This window comes from Anguilla anguilla, chromosome 16 (assembly GCF_013347855.1).
Source record: "Anguilla anguilla isolate fAngAng1 chromosome 16, fAngAng1.pri, whole genome shotgun sequence".
Taxonomy (NCBI): Eukaryota; Metazoa; Chordata; class Actinopteri; order Anguilliformes; family Anguillidae; genus Anguilla; species Anguilla anguilla.
In genome coordinates this window covers 12,431,633-12,445,507 of record NC_049216.1, presented here as the reverse complement: position 1 = coordinate 12,445,507, position 13,875 = coordinate 12,431,633, and the positions used below count along the sequence as shown (strand labels likewise).

Below are 13,875 nucleotides of genomic sequence, written 5' to 3'. Positions count from 1 at the left end.
CCCAATATTTAACAAAAATTCATATAGCTGGTTTGCCCAATGATTTTTACCAAATAGGCCTGTAGTGATTTTGCAATGTTTCTCACTTCAGCTGTGAAATGGTAGAGTGCAAGGTATGTAGTCTATCTCAAGCTTGCATCATGTGTGTGTGTGTGTGTGTGTGTGTCCTAAGCATGCAAGAGGTGGACACTTTTTTTGTGCATATTTGAAAATATTGCACTTATGAAGAGACCACTGCTTGTAGACCTACCTGTGAATTTCAAAAAGCTTGAAACCCATAAAGGGGCTTTTATTTGGCTGGCTGAAAGGTTTTGTATTTTTCCCCCCAAAGAGTGGGTTAGCGCATGTTTTCAATCTATTTTAGAAATTCCAAACCCAAATGATGTAATCTGTGTGCCAACGTGCCCAGAGCAGTGTTTGTAAAAGCAGAACTCCTGGCCGCTGGCCTTTTGTGACATACTGTAAGTAAATATAATAATGGAAATTCAATCAAATAATGGGTTAATTTCATTTTGAGTAAAAATGCACGTTAGTATTTAATACACACATCTAACGGGCTAGAAACCAAAACTTGAATTTGTTTTCAATACTGTAAATCATTGTCAAGAACCGATGGCAATTCAACCCACAAATCCTTAGATGCAAAACTGCAGTCATTCGTTCAGGCTATGGAGTGTTTGTCAGATGATACACTACATTTCCAGTTCCAATGAAGGGAAATGTTAATGCTACGGCATACAATAACATTCTAGAGAATTGTGCACTTCCAACTTTGTGGCAACAGTTCCCAGAAGGCCCTTTTCTGTTTCATCATGCCAATGCCCCCATGCACAAAGCAAGGTCCATAAAGAAATGGTTTGCTGAGTTTGGTGGGGAAGAACTTGACTGGCCTGCACAGAGTCCCTGACCTCGACCCCTTTGGAAACTTTTGGGATGAATTGGAATGCCAACTGCGAGCCAGGCTTTGCGCCCAACATCAGTGCCCAACCTCACAAATGGTCTTTTGGTTGAATGGAAGTGAATCCCCGCAGTCATGTTCCAAAATCTACTGGAAAGCCTTCCCAGAAGTGTGGAGGTTGTTACTGCAGTAACCAACTTCATATTAATGTGCATGGTTTTGGAATGAAATGTTCAACAAGCACATAGGGGTGTGATGTTCAGGTGTCCACACACTTTTGAAATGTAGTGTATCTATTCACAACACACAATGTTGCTCTGAACAATGAAAACGTTTTTAGTTGTGTTAGTTTACTTTGTGAAATGATATTATCCTTTTCCCACCCCAAGATTCCACATGTGAAAGATTCTAAAACTGAGGTCATTTTAGACCCCCAAATCATATCCTACGGGAAATCTATTAGAACCTTTGATTCTTATAGAGTTTTTGTCAGGAATTTATTTGTTCCACACAATTCATCTACTGAAAAGTATTGCTCAATTGCACAGGCCTCTTTCCACATCTGGTAGGTTTTCTCGCAATCAAAATACATATTTGATAGTTAACTAAGAAATACATAACTGACCACAGAATTGCTGTTTTGCAATGGCCATCTCAGTGCCCAGACTCTAACCTGATTGAAAATGTGTGGTTATGAATTGAAGTGGGCAGCCCATAAGTGAAGACCAAAGGATCTTGAAATATGATGTATGGAGGACCGGTCAGAGATATTGCATTACAACCACTTAGCAGATGCTTTTATCCCGGCCCATTTATTATCAATAAGTGTCAAGTTAACTGAACATAATGACAATTCATACTGTAAACAAATGTAAATACCACTTTACCACAGCTATACTAATAACATTGTTCCAAAAGGAATATCCATAAAAAAAAGAATGAAAGAGAATAGCTAAAGATCAGGGTGGCATGGTGCAGTCAGACGATGGGCAGGGTCTCTTCTGTCTTAGCTAGAGTGCGGTGGGAAGCTCATTCCACCGCCGGGGGCCAGAACAGTCATGAGGCATGACCTGGAAGTGCAGGCATGCTGGGGAAGAGGTCATGTGGTCTGATGTAGCAGAATGGAGAGGTCTGGCTGGTGTGTAGAGTCTGATGGCCTTTTGAAGATACTACAATGGAGATGGGCTGGCACCAAGACTGTTGACTCTGAAGGTGATGTTTCAGATGTTGAAACGTCTGTTATCCTGTTTTATTAAGGTGTTTTGTTTCAGTAGTTGTAGTTTAGGTGAGGATTAGTCTAATATTTTAGTCTAAATGTTAGGCTAGATAGTTAATGAGTAAACTATGCATAATTCAGCAAATCAACTGACAAACTACCCAGTAATGGAGAGGGATAAGTAGGCAGGTGGGTGTGTAAGTTATGCAGAGATGTAGATGGATGCAGGTGGTGAGTTACACATTAACCTCTTGGAGAGCCCAGAGTTTATATCAGAAAAGGAGCAGGTCTGTATTACATTTTAGTGTTTACATTACTTTATACACCACCTATATGTTATTGATTGGTTTATGGACTGGATTGAATTGTATTTTTAAATAAGTTGTTCATGTTAACGAGCAGTTTTGACTTGGAAATGACGATACACTTTAAGTCTGTATTGACGTCAAATACCTTTCTTATAAATGTTGATTACCGGTGTCATTTTATATTAACAGTTTTATATATCGAGCTCGTTTGGCACAACTACCTCAATTCTCTGAAAAATATGATGGAGATGTGTTGACATATGGCAAATGTATCATTTAAAATTTGAATAGTTTTGTATGTTCTCTAAAGATCTGTGTTAAACATTAGGGGAAAATGTCACATTTAAAGGCTCTATTTTGAATGGGGTTTCTAATGACCTCACTTGTCCAAGGGTGTTTGTTCCAGAGATGTACATCGAAGAGTTTAGGTCCAAACTCACTTGCCACTGGTAGGTTCTCTTGTGAAACATGTGCCACTAGATGGCAGTAGATACACAATATATGGCAGTGTTTTTCAAGGTTTTCTGATTCTGGGACCCTCACCCAGGCTCAAAGGCACCCGCGGGATCCCATCTTAAATTAAAAGGAGTCTGCAGACGACCCTGTTCGAAACCCAGGCTTTAGGAAACAGATTTAGTGTTAGATTCTGCATACTCATTTTGGAAAGGGCGATTGAAAATGTTGCAGTTTTCATGTTACTTATGAAGTCCTCAAAGAGCAACCTGGACAGGCTTAACAGATGGTGAAAAAAGGGTTTTGAGCTGGTAGTCTTTGAATAATTCATAACTCAAGCATGTGATCCCAAGAAATACTAACCATTTTGAAGCCTATGTCCGTGGGTTATTACGGCTAAACAGTCATGCCAAAGACTCCCCTACATTCTCAGGCTATGCGTATGCGCTAATATAAAACACCATGCTCTTCTCCACAAGCATAACCAGGGGTCTTTTCATCACAGAATTTGGAGGCAGCAGACGCCAATGCTAGTTATGTTCAAAGAAGGAGCCTCAAGCAACCAGTTCCAATCACAGTGGAGATTTTGCTAATCTCTGAAAATCTGGATGGAGGTTTTATACCACACGTAGAACATCTGTGTCCCCATTACATTGGCAGGACTTCATTTAGGCTTGGATTTCTGGTTTGATTTACAGCCAAGTTTCAGGTTTGTTTCTTGGGTGGGTTTTGCATCAGAATTTGTTTTGGGGTAAGGGGTAGTGGTCATCACGCCTGTGCGCAATATTGTTTTGGGGTGAGTCGGCAGTTTTTTGGACAGGTCTGGCCAGGCAGCCTTCGTGGTGATCCAGGAGCAGGTCTGGATGAAGCATGCAGACATAGAGCTGAGGAGAAACCTTGTTTCCCGTGGCGATGTCAATCACCAGGAGAGCAATCAGAGGGCCGAGCGGGTGGGAACAGATGGGTAATGTTATTAATATCCGTCAGTCAGGACCAGATGGTACGTAGACCCTGGCAACGGTGCGCACACCGCATGGAAGCGGCTGCTTCTGTGGGAGTTTGTAGCACACGCCATGTGCCTCACATTCGATAGCACCATCACGCAGAAATTTCCAGAAGTTTTCAACGCAGGGTGCCCACATCCTTTCGTGACTTTTTTTTTTGTTTCAGTTCGCAAAGCGAATGAAGGGTGACTTGCCCTCCAGATCAAAGTCCAAGGGTTCAGTTTTCAGATTAAAATGTGTAGGATTCACACGCACAGCGTGATTCATGCTGGTGTAATTAAATAAACATACGTGCCATAAGGTGTTTTGAAGGCAAAACGATGTCATAATTTTTTAAAGCCAAGAACATCTGCGAATCATCTGGAGAAGCATCCATACGCATGCACAAATGCATGGGAATAAAGCGATGCACTTATACATGCACGCACACACGCACCTGCCAATGGACACACATGCGAACGCATTCACAAACATTAATGATCGTAGGTACGGAGTTCATTTTAAACAGCACAACATGAGGTGCTGGGCTCAAATGCGCAATACCCATTACACAAATATGTGCAGTCAATGAAAGACACACATGCACTTGTGCATGCACTTGTAATTTTGTTGTGCTGTAATGCAGACATCCCTCTGTCTTTCGCAGTGACATCCACTGCATGATGAGTCATCTGTGCCTCATGATTTCGCAGTGACAGCCACTGCGTGATGAGTGGTCTGTGCCCAGTGCTTTCGCAGTGACAGCCACTGTGTGATGAGTGGTCTGTGCCCAGTGTTTTCGCAGTGACTACCACTGCGTAATGAGTGGTCTGTGCCCAGTGCTTTTGCAGTGACAGCCACTATGTGATGAGTGGTCTGTACCTCGTGCTTTTGCAGTGACAGCCACTGTGTGATGAGTGGTCTGTACCTCGTGCTTTTGCAGTGACAGCCATTGCATGATGAGTGGTCTGTGCCCAGTGCTTTTGCTATGTTAATTTTTTTTCCGGGGACATTCTGGAGTACAGATGGAGGGAACATTCAGAGCCCACAGATATTTCATAAACCAGTGGCTTAAAGAGCCATCCTGTCAGATTTTCCATTGAGACCTACAGGCCAGTTTGATTAGCTGGGAACGCGTGTCATAGGCCATGACGGGAACAGAAAACAGCCGCGCTACTTTGAAGCGGGTTTCGTTTTTCAAACGGCTACGCACTATGCGCTCCATTGCCTCCTTCCATGGAATTTGCTTGGGCCGATCACAACACGTCTTCCAAGCCTCTGTGCTATTTACTACGGTACTGTTATTTTACAATTTTACCACTAGAGGGTACTGGAGTGTCTCAAACCAAGCGTTTTAAAATACTCATTTCTAACTCTTAGGTTGTTGGAAAGTCAGCAGGTGTCTTGCTTCAAACGGTGATCACAGTCACTTCACGTTATGGTTACATGATTTGAAATATTTTTGTCTTTTATTATCATTCCTTGCACTGGCAGCAGTGCTTTTACTGTTGAATAATGTTCTGTAATATTTTAATGAGTTTTGTCCATTTCAACAGCCATATTTTACATTGAAAAATGTGTGTTATTTTACTGGCCAGTCAGTGCCTGTTTACCATCTGGATAAGTAAATCGTAATGCAGTGTCCCATTTGATGGGGGTATTAGGACTGGCTGTTCTTCAGATGAGATGTTAAATCAAGTCCTGACTCACTTAATTTATTTAGTTTGTTTATCCTTTTTTTATCCAGGCGGACAAAAAAAGCCTCATTGAGATCGACATCCTTTTCAAGTGGGACCTAGCCAGTGAAATAGCAGTGGAGGAAATATGGCACTTTTTAAAAGTGTGAGCATCCTGGTTGAATTAAATCGGATCATCTATCATTCCCAGAAATGCTGACAGATTGCGTTAGCCCTTGCATTCCCTACCCTCTCTGCTTCCTAGGGTTATTACTATAAAGGTAAAATTACTTGTATGAAAATGATATTAAAATATTATTTATAGTAAAACTATAATGAATAATTTCTCAGTTGATACTGCTCTGAAGAAAGGTTAAAAAAGAATGTTTTAGGGCAGTTTTAAGCTCTAGTCTTCGACTTATCTGCATCAATGAGTACATGTTGACTTCTGGCCCCATCGACAGTGTTGTGTCAAATAGTCTGACAGACCTGGTGACTTGTGGCTCTGGGTATTGACTATGGATTGCCTCCCAAATGGAAATGGATTTCTTTTTTTAAAGACATTTTAAAAAAACATCCTGTTTTTTGGGGGCATTTCAAAAGCAAGTAAAACAGGTCTTTAAAGAGGACTGATCTGCCCCAGGTTATATACTGGAAAGGTTCACAAAGTGTGCTGTTCTTTTTACACGCTATCCAGAAGTTCCCGCTGGTGTTGCTGTGAAGACACTTTCAAAGAATTGAACGTAATGTTCATTTTTTTGCATTCACATGTTAACAATGTTTGTAAATTGATCGATCGGCAGAGCAATCAGAAAACCCAATGTAGACGAAAGGGGAGGACTTCAAGCTCTTGTGTGATCCTTCTTAATATCGTCCACACAAAGATATGGGAATTCCATGATGTTTGCTGATCTAAGCCGATAATTAGGAGCACGTTAATTACACGCTCTGCCCCGGCACATTCTGGCGTAAAGCAGCATCGCTGGATTGATGCCTGCCGACCGTTTAGCCAAACAGAAACGACTGATTAATGTTAGGCCTGAGGAAATGTGGATTATTAAATTTGTAATGATAGGCGGTGACTGAAAGGCTGTTACAATGACAGCCCGTTTCCCCACGAGCGACATTCCTGCTTTCCAGTTTACTTCAGCTGTTAAAAAAAATAATTCATTGGACAGTACTCAGGCCTGTTCTCAAGAGCCTACTTACAATATATCTTTATTGATGTGGAAGATGCCTAGAGTGTGTGTGTGGGTTTGTAGGATATAATGTTAAAGAAGGTGAATCTAAATAACTCAAAACAGCCCCCCTAATGCTCAGACTTATATGGTTGATGGGTAAGACTGCGTTATTCAGAACTAAGTTTTTGCTTGAATTTTAATGATCAAAAGAAAAAGAATATTTGGGCTGAACAAACAGATAAAAAAACAAACAGACAGAAGCATTATTGTCCTGACATAAACCCCATCCTTAAAGAATTATGTTCTAAACACAAGTAGCTACTGTAAGCAATCCTAGACTGCCTCGATTCCTGGAACGAACTGTACGACATGAATAAAAAGTATATTTCTCAGCACATATTTTTGTCTGCAAATCTTATTTTGCCCTCTGGTGGTTTGCTATGCAAAAGTGAAGTAAATTTGTGCAGGGAAGAAATGTACGCTGTAAAGCGCCGTCGTAAAATTCCTCAGAAAAGGATTCTTCAATAACTTACTGTAAAAACGCCTATACCCTGAAAATGATTTGCTGTCATGGATCGATTGACCTGTAAATTTTGGACACAGTCCAATACTATTTTGTCAGCTGACTTGCTTATATGCACAGCTTGTAGACACAGATATGTGCGTATAAACATAAAAACAGGTTAAGTCCACCTAAAGAAAAATCATCCAACCACAGTGTCATCTGTTTTTAGAACAGCCACTTTGTAGATCCCTTCACCTTTCATGACCCAACACTAACCCCAAACTCTTTTTTTTTCCGTTTTGCACATGCGCACCCTTTTCTGCTCACTCTGAATCGGCCCCCCCGTGATTTAGGCGACAGAAGTACTTTACAACGCAATTCCGTTTGACAGGTTAATTACATGACAATTTTTTATTTATATTTCTATTGATTTTTTCATTTGTCATTCCTCTGGCGGTTTCGGGGATGTATCCCGGTCCGGACAAGGCCACGTCCGCTAATAGCCGGGCATTGTAATTTACCGCCGGCCTGATCGAACCGACGACCCTTCGGCACCGAGGCCTACTCCCTGCCTCTCCCCATTCTGCGCGCCGTCTGACTGGTGCTTGTGCTCCCTCCTGCTCACGAGTGGGCGTGCGGTCCGTGACATCACGCCAGGTCCAGGTGGCTCTGCGCCGAGGTCCAGACGCAGTACGGGTCAGGCATCATTAGGGCGGACGCATTTGGAAAGCGTCGCGACCAAGCGACTCTCATTAGCCTCGTAATTTAGGAACTATAATCTGTGTGTGTGTGCGCATGTGTGTGTGCGCGTGCGTGCGTGCGTGCGTGCCTGCGTGCGTGCGTGTGTGTGTATGTGTGCGTGTATGTGTGCGCGCGTATGTGCATGTGTCTGCTCGTGTGTGTGTGTGCGCACATGCGTGCCTGCGTGCATGCGTGTGTGTGCGTGCCTGCGTGCATGCGTGCGTGTGTGTGTGCACCTTTTCCATCAGTGCCCTTTTTAACTGGTTCATTTCTGCCAGTGGAAGCTATTGAAATGAAATTCCAACATACACAGTATGGCAACACATTCCAGAACTACACGTCACAGTACACTGTGTTACTTGGACAAAATTGTAATGTTGAAGACTTTTGCCTTGGAATGAGTTGAAAGGGAAACTGTGTTATAAGCAAGTGCCACGTCGCACTTGATGCATGCAAATATGATGGTGCCTTTTGTGTGTGAATGTCCTGGCATGCTCAACGCGTGTGAACGCAACGACGCACTCCGTGTGCGAATGCGACGGTGGGCTCCATGCACGTGAATGCGACTTGGGCTCCATGCGCGCGTTTGTTCTCTTTTCCCTCTAACCGGGAAACACGTAACGCTGAAGGTCAGCGTTTGTTCAAAGGATGATGACTGATGCTTTTTCTTCCCAGTCCAAACCAATTAGATCCAAAACGCTTTCATCTAAGATGACTTTGACCTTTCGCTTGGCCTAAACCCGCTTCACCCCCCCACACCCCGGCGCAGATAAGATGTTCGCTCTGAGGGGATTAGCCCGATCTGAAGACGCGGAGGGGAAAACTCGTCTTCGCCCCAAAATCTCTCACGACTGACGCCAGATTAACAAATTTTGAGTCGCACAGATTGTAAATGCATAAAAAATGTGGAAATGATGAATAATCCAGCAGGGCTGGAGGGTCAGTGCGGTAAGGCTGCTCAGCGTGGTGCTTAGAGCAGGACTGAAGGAGGAAATAAAGTGCTGTGCTGAAATATCAGATGTGGAAGTGACAGACTTCCCGCTCTTTTTTCTCTCAGAAACATCTGCTCTTCTTTTTTCTCTCGGCACAAGGCTGGTCAGCTCCTCAGAGAGAGACCCCTGATTCTGCCAAACACCCTCTGCCATCAACCGTCTGCCTCCCAAACCCTACTTCCCCCCCAAGCACCACCCCCACCCCCACTCACATCTGGCAGGTATATTTCAGGCTTTCCTGATCGGAGAATGACTTTCCACTGTTCAGATTCGGCGATTAAAATGAGTGAAGATTCTTGTTCCTCAAAATGGCGGGCGATCAGGCTTGGCGGTGTCATCCCGGTGTGTAGAGAACGCTCTGGAAATTGAGCATGTGCTTTTCACGTGAGGGAAGACCTAGCCCTTTCCCTCCGTGTGGGCTGAATGGGACTTGACACACGAGAGGAGGTCTTGCAAAGTCAGCTGAAAAATCAAGCGCAGATGTGTTGTTGTTCATATCGAATCCATATAAGGAAGACGGATCGGTTGATTCGGCGAGTCAATTACCTCTTCTCATTCGATAACCTCTTCGGCCCTGCCACTCGTCCTCAGCATAATTCTGCAGGAAAAAATCCATGCGGGCAAGCTGGAATGCTGTTTAATTGCAGGAGGAGCAATGTTATGACAGTTTTTGTGCCAGAAAATGTGATGATGCGATGAAAAGCAAGTCACTACTGTACATACACAGACAGATTGGAATGCATTATTATGCATTATGAGTTGCAATCGATACTACCGGGAGTGTTGCTGATGACGGCAAAGATGTGGTGATAATGATATTGATCACGCTCAGCTTCCTTCCTTTATTGTGAAGCCCTTTCGTGCGATGAGAGGAAAGGTGCTATATGAATGCAATCCATTATTAATGGTGATAATGATGGGGTTGGTAATGGCAGTAAGAGTGAGGAAGCTCGGTCTCGGTGAAGACCTGTAGAAAATGATGCTGTCTGCTCGACACAGACCAAAGTCCTTTTGCAAATATCCTCATTTGCACTATGCAGAAATACTAGGAAAAGCTACAGAAAAGGGAAATTGCAGTCAAGCAAATGGTTCTGCTCATGCTATCATCAGTGCTTGTTAGTCACATGACCATATACACCATATAAGTGTTGCTTATGTATTTTAGAGCAGTGTGTGGCTGTGAGTGACAAGTACCAGACCTTGGTCAAACACGTATTTGTTTTTGATTCAAATACTTTTCTGTGCTCTATTGATCATTCCTGGTGTAATTAAGCATGTCAATATGACCAGAAGGTGGGGTTTGCACTTTGAGAATATTTCATTGGTTCCAATACACCAGACAAGATCAGTAAAGCATAGAAAAGTTTTTGAATCCAAAACAAATAAATGTTTGAGCCAGTCCTGACAAGTACTGACAATAGCGTGAGCTGAAACATTTGCTTTGCTTTCAATACATACTTTTTAATATTTTCGTTGTGTTTTAATTGTGCATGTATAAATGAGGATGTTTACACCTTTACTGACTATTTTTACATTATTGTTTTTCCAGCAATGAGCAGACCGAATTCTTTTCTATTAACGATAATTACAAATGTGGTGACGATGGTCATGATGAATGGATGGATCACGTCACCTAACTCCCCAGAAATGGAGCCGAAAGACTGTTTTATACCTTCCCTAATCTTAAACTTAGTAGAGTGTACAATAATGATCAAAGTACGTATACCTGGCAGTGGAAATACACCGGGCTCATACCTTAATAAAAATAAAGAATACAGATTCAATAAGCTGCAGTTTGAGTGAAAGTTCCAGAAAATTTGTTTATTCATTCAAGTTTATTCTTGAATAAAGAAGGCAAAAAATTACACTGTAGGATGAAATTCTGGTATTTTTATATATGTCCGAATCAATAGGACTATTTGCAAATTATGCTATTATTAGCTATAAAAATCAGATATTACTGAATAACACTGTACACCGTTTAAATCCCTACATAACTTAAATAGGATTTTCACACCTTGTTTGAACAAAGCTGTAATAGAAACTTGCTGTACTAGAACTACAGTGTTGTCGTGTATTGCTGTTGACGTTTAAAAACGCATGCACACATGCACAGCATTGCACACCCACGACTGATTTAGACAATATAATTGAATTATGCTATTGAGCAGCCTACTTGTAACAGGATACAGGCCGAGAATAAAAAGCAGTATGCAGACACACGAGTAGGCCGGTATTTTGAACTTCTGACTGCAGCAGTAGGCTAGTGATGCTAGGTTTGTGATTATTCAATATTATTTCGAAATAAAAATTAAGCTGACCCAGTTTAATGTACTTTGAGTGGCCAAAAATATGACCAGATACATTTGTATTAGAATTAAAATGTACCTTTTCTTCTTTAGCTCATTCTCTTTTCTCTTGGGTCCATCTGTCGATTCTCTTATGTCCGTAAGTGCTCTTCAAATATATGTGTAATCCCCCCCAACAGCAGAAACAGTACATCGAAATGTCAGTCTTAATTTTATTTGTTTTTATTTCTTTCTTTAAGATACTGCTCTCGTGGATCAAAATGAGACACTGTGGCCTGGTCACATTCATTTCATAGTCCTGCTTGTTTAGACTGTCGTCTTTTCTTCCTGTTATCACTGTGGAAAGACCCGGGCTGGCCAATGGCGATAAGAAGGGTCCAAGGCCCTGGCTTTCTGTAGAAGTCAGTCTTCTTCCACTTCATGATTTATATTCCCTTCCCTTTGTTAGAACACTGAACCGCACAATGGTCCTGATGTCTGTGCTTGCGCTTGCCCGGGCTTGGAAAATAATCTGGTGCCAAACAGACATACGTAATGTTTTACTAATGTTTCAGATTACAGGTGTCTTTTGTATCTTGTCTTGCGTTTGACAAAAGCTAGGAATTCATCCATTCATTCGTTCATTCATTAATTCATTTGTCAGGTGACCTGGAGACTGTGGTATGCGGAAAGTAGATAAGCAAGTACAATATAGCCCATAGTTATATCCCACAGCTATCTGAAACCCAGCATGGAAGCATTCTGTCCAGCACAATTCCCTACACAACTACAAGGCCACTACTTACATTCCTCAGACATGCCCCACTGAAGTTGCTTTGGGACCTGAGCTAATTCAGCCGTTAGTTTCGGAGGTGCTTTGGGTGATATTTCACACCCGGGTGGGTGGGTCGGTCCCAGGTACAGTACAGGCTGTCCTTGGCCGAGTGGAAGAGATGACATCACCACCGGTTATGTTTTGAAGCGGGATGTATTCACCCCCCGGTCGTTTTAATCACTAAACCCACTCCCTGCTCAGTAATCCCCCCTCGCCCATGACACGGGCACTGGCGCGACACGCCCGTCGCACCTTGTCTGAGCTTTGAAAATCACCATAAGGAGACGTGTGGCACCTCGCAAAAAACAGGCCGCCTCCAGTTCAGTTCCAACTGTCGCCTACCCTGCTGAGACTGTCGCGCTTTTTTAAAAATAGAAATCGCAAGTTATTTTACCCCCGTATTCTGAAATGACACATACTTTAGTGCGCTGTGTAGCCTAGCATGTGCTGTAGCAATAATGGCAAAATAATGGACTGCAATAGATCTTGGTACATTACACAATATCTATAACTACAGTTTTACACATGGATCCTGGACTATGTGCTATTTATTGACATAGTGGTAGTGCATGTGTGTTTGTGTGACAGTGGAAGGTGGATGCTATTAATATACTTTGAAAAACCATGAAATGGAGAAATGTGACCTTTTTTAAGGTAAGGAAGAGGCTGAGGGATGAAGGATTTTGGTCCATTTGATCTCCTCTAGCCAGGAATCTGCTCTCTGGAGAGTGGCAGATGATCCAGCTTGTCTGTTTACCTTCTGTCTCCAGCCCCCAAACGTGTAAATAAAGACTGCTGGAGGGGCAGGAGGCATTAGCCCAGAGCGGCCTGCGTGTCAGCAAATTTAAGCCCTCTGCACTCATCCTGTGGGCATTTGACCTGAGCCTTTCCCAAATAAATGTAGCTTTAAAGCAAAGGCTAAAAAGAGAGAGCAGAGAACAGAAAACACATCACTGAATTTAAAAAAAAGTTTTCCCACAATGCACCTGTATTCTGTTAAGCAATGAAAGAATGTGAGTTCCCTTGTAGCTGCTGTACTAGTGAGTGTTTACTTCATAGGCTGTTGTCATTTTTGTAACCACATGTAACAGTAATTGTACTCATCTTCTAGTTTTATTTGTCATGTACTGTAGTGCATTTTGGCAGACTGACGCTACCCCCTGGCCTGAACTAGGCATTGAAACAAGATGACACTAAGGAACATTTTTTGCCACTCTAAGTCGCAAAAAAAATTGTCACTGTGGTTGTCAAACGAATCACTCAGATTTTCTGCCACGTGAATTAAGGAGCATAAATAACCATTGTCTACAGATGAGCAATAGCTGCATAAATGTTATGCAAAGATGAGGTTTTGCCGTTAGACTGAATGTGCGTTCCACAGTGGAGAGACAAAGGGAAGAATAGGCCTGTAATGTATTCAGCAGACTGTCTGATTTAGCTGTGTCACAAGTAACTGGCGAAACGGTCCAATAAAGACCTCCAAAGATGCTGCAGATTGTAAACATGATGGAGAGTGGCTTGCTGAAATTCCTCCCCCCCCCAGTCTTGAGGGCCCAAACCTGAGAGAGCCCAAGGACACTTTATGAGTCTTCAGAGTGTTTTTCAGGGTGTCTGAAACATTAATGCCTCGTGGAACTTCATGATTTATGGAAACACGGCCAGACACACGCGCACGTCGGCCTCTCGCTGGCAGTCCTTCCCCCGCCCCGTCGCCTGCCTCCCAACCAGGATGATGTTTCTCCGGGGCTGTCGGAGAAACCGCGGCCGCCGCGATCGCGAGCGCCGGTCTCCTCGTGTGA

General features: G+C 42.7%; 1 long non-coding RNA gene across 1 annotated transcript; it reads right to left on the bottom strand.

Annotated features, from left to right (window-relative positions):
- Positions 1-9,180: 9,180 nt before the first annotated feature.
- LOC118214716 lies at positions 9,181-11,568 on the bottom strand. The gene is made up of 3 exons (XR_004762674.1): positions 11,342-11,568; positions 9,500-9,586; positions 9,181-9,415 (listed from the first exon to the last, which is right to left on the bottom strand). It is a non-coding gene; the product is annotated as an uncharacterized LOC118214716 (long non-coding RNA).
- Between the last annotated feature and the right edge of the window lie 2,307 nt (positions 11,569-13,875).